Source organism: Silene latifolia, chromosome 1 (genome assembly GCF_048544455.1).
Source record: "Silene latifolia isolate original U9 population chromosome 1, ASM4854445v1, whole genome shotgun sequence".
NCBI classification, from domain to species: domain Eukaryota; kingdom Viridiplantae; phylum Streptophyta; class Magnoliopsida; order Caryophyllales; family Caryophyllaceae; genus Silene; species Silene latifolia.
Window position 1 is genome coordinate 149,114,170 of NC_133526.1, and position 3,826 is coordinate 149,117,995.

The following is a 3,826-nucleotide window of genomic DNA, read 5'->3' on the forward strand; positions in this document are numbered from 1 at the left end:
AAGGGATGTATCGGCCACACCGTGCCCAAATTAATATGAATTTGGATCTTGGAATCATATATCATAGTTGGGTAGAGGTCACTATGTAAATGCTTTACTTGTTATTTACAAGTATTATTATAACGATAAATGTTTTGTTTTCATTATTCCGTTGACGTATTGTTCTATTTCTTTACCACAATTCATATACGATATCATTTCGATTTTTGATTCAAATCTCCATTAAAACATCGTAACTAAAGACAAATTTGAATTTGCTTCTAAAACCTCAAATGAACCATTGCTAAGGATCTCTTGTAAAGAGTATAGATAAAAGTTATTCATTATCAAACAGGTTTTTGATTCTTGACTAACACATCTACTTACAATGAACTGTTTCTAATTTTGGTAACTAGATTTGTTGGAAATCAAAATTGACCAATATATCGCAACCACTTCAATGAAAGTTTTAAAACTAAACTAACGAATGAAGAGCAGTCTTTATGAATTTCAATTTTGCTTCTCAAAGCAAAGACTCATTGAAATTAGTGGGAGCATTCTCTTAAACCGTTAAGAAAAGGATAAGGTTTTAAAGAAGTAAAGATAATAATGGAATTGATACAAGGTAATGTTAAAAGTAAAGTTGTTGAGAATAGCGATACTAAACCTATCAATCCCGACCGATAAAGTTTCCATTGTCTTAAATGTTGGACACTAGAGAGGAAACTACCCCAAATTATTGAAGAATCAACAAGTTAGTTGTGGGACATCTAATGGGATCTTCTTCTTTAAATGTTTATTTGATTGACATAAATCTTGCTAGAACTACATCGTCAATATTAGAAACCAATGGAGATTTTCATCATTGTACTTGATACATAGGATGATTAGAATATGCCGACTAGCAACTATAATGTTGAGAGATAGAGTCATTGTGTAATCAATCTAGTTTTGGGTTTATAGTTGTACTTAATTATGACTATTAAGTGCATAAACTCTAAATAAGAATATAAACTTGTTAAGATACAAAATAGGTTTTCACTTTTGTGACCCTATACACCACGATTTGATGTATAGCTAGCCCATTATCAAAGTGATAATATTCTAAACCAAACTAGAACGATATATCATGAAGATGATGCAAGACTCAAATTGGTAACCCAAGATTAAACCTTAAATTCTGAAATGATTAACGCAAAGAGTTATCGAGTACTCTTGAAACAATTAGATTGTTAATGGTTTATGCGTATCTTGTATTCAAAACAAGATGTCTCGTGCCTTTTGGTTAAAAGGAGATCGAGGTTGTAAATCATTGATCCAAAATAGGTTGATCATTTTCTTTTACCAACGATATAAGTTGACACTAATATGTTCACTTCATAAGGTAAATAGAGAAATCTTTGAAGAAGTTCAAAGAGTTCAAAGAAGCACGATTTAGTCGTGATGGGATTATCAAAGTGAAGACTTTGATATAAGCCAAAGGAAATGTGATATAGTATCACATGTTAATCTCTCTTAGCACACATTATGGAATAATGTGTGTTTGAATAAGAACTCAAACGCCATTCGATATGGTTTGGACTTCAATCAAGTTACTTTGAGTTACTTGATCCTTTTGGGGAATTTATCATTTTTGTCTAAATTATTTTCCACTAAATCATATGAGATATGAAATGGTAATGTACCATATTTGTAAGTTTTCACAAGAAACAAATGCTCATTTTTCCTTTTTTTTTTTTTCAATTATCACGAGTACGACGGGTTTGCGGCTCGTGAAGCTGTCTTTCTAAAATACAAGTTTATTTCTAGAAGACAGAGTGGGAGAAATTATTCAAGAGCCACAAAGAATGTTATGTCGCAAGAAACTGGTCTTTCTGGGCTACATGAGACGTTTTGTATAAGACGTTGTTTCTTTAAAACCCAGGAGGTTAAAGTCATCACTTGTTAAAGGTGATGAATTAGTGTTACTTTTAAAGAAAGTAAAGAGCTAACAACTTACAAAGAAATTGTTTGATTCAAGTTGATTACTTCTGGAAAGTAATGAACATATGACTTACATGAGAGTGTTTAAGTCACATCTAAATACAAGGCTTAGAGCCATGAAAATCCGAAATAAAAAGGCTTGATTAGTGACAAAGGGTTTTGCACTAATAAAGAGAGATTTCAAAGCTTGATTGGTGGCAAAGTGTTTTCACTAGTTGAAATGCTTAAGTCTATTTGGATTTTCTTAGGGATTGTGTTTCATTATTATGAAATACATAGCAAGTGAAATCTAAAACCCACTTCTTCAATTAGAAGGAATGTATTCAATACATGTCTTGAGTTTTGTAGATTCTTGCAATCCTAAGATAATGTGAAACTTAAGAGAGAATCTTAAGTAGGACATCAATGAGTTGGAATCAATGATTTGATCATGTTATAAAACTTTTCTCGATAAGTCGAGAAGTTGTGTTTATACATGGAGTTTAGTGGGAGTTACGGAAATTTTAATTAGTCTTATATGTGGATGACATATTGATCATTGAGAATGATTTAAGACTTTTGGAGTATTATAATACATCTTTAATATCCGGATTTATGAAAATAAATCCACATGATATTAGCGTCAATAAGAAGTCTTATGTTGATAAGATTCATGACTAGTTCAATTAAATTGAACATATTTGATTGAATCCATTTGCTTCCGCTGCCGAATCAATTAAATAGGAAATGATGTATAACACTTCATATACTTTGAGTATGATGAATTATTTTCAAAATCGAAATTAAGTAATCTTTACCAAGTAAGCCATAAAGATTACCCTTAAGTGTTTGCAGAATCATTAAGGAAGTAAAGCAAAGTGTTTATGATGCAATTTTGTGTAAGGGTGTTACACAAGTGACAATTGACAATTGAGATTGCGCATGGTTTCCGTCAAAACCATAATCAAAACACATTAGGATGGTTAAGATACCATTGTGGCTATGTTATTTAAGAAATAGATTTTCTAGAATCGTTCTAGGCAATAAAGAACAATAAGAGATATTTATAACGGAAATTGAGTACACTTGCAATCATGAGATGTGCAAGAGAATAAGTCCCGCACACTGTAAAAACAGTGGGAGCTATTCTTAGGCTAGAGGGCCTATGTCTTGATTGGATCTCGACACGTACTCAGAAAGTTTTGTAATGCAAATGTATACATTACAAAGGAGAACGAGTATGTAGTAAGGTTGAGTAAGGTACAAGAAGTTGATAAAACCTACTAACCAAAGCCTTCTCAAAGGCTTAACATGATGAGTCATGTCATTTCAATTGAATTGAAATGAACAAATACATACAAGATCAAATTAGATTATAGAACATAAAATAGTAATCAGGCATTGACTATTCATATGTGATAATCGCATTTGTCGTTCGAGTTTTACTTTAAAACTCTTTTATTATACTTTGTTACATCCAAACGGGTTGTAGAGACAACATTGAACCCCGTTAAAGTGAACCCGGATTAACATAGTATTAGCCCATAGTCACTTGTATGAGGTGACATCTCGAAGTGACTAGAGTGTGATGCGATTGATGGCAAGTTCAAGTGTCATGGAGTCATATGAGAATGACTAGTCGATCACATAGGCAGACTGTTAGGAACACCTTGTCGGGCCTTATGACCGCTTATAGAGTTCTGGCAAATTTATATAGCCTGGTCGTGGCGAGAGCTACTATAGTTTTCTAATGAGTCGATTCTTTTGACTAAAGACTATTCGCCTAAGATGACACAGTTTCAGATTAACTTTGATTTGTGTTACTACGACTTTCGTAAATGGGGTCAAATGGGCATATTTTGGCTTATGATGGTTGTGGCTAGTC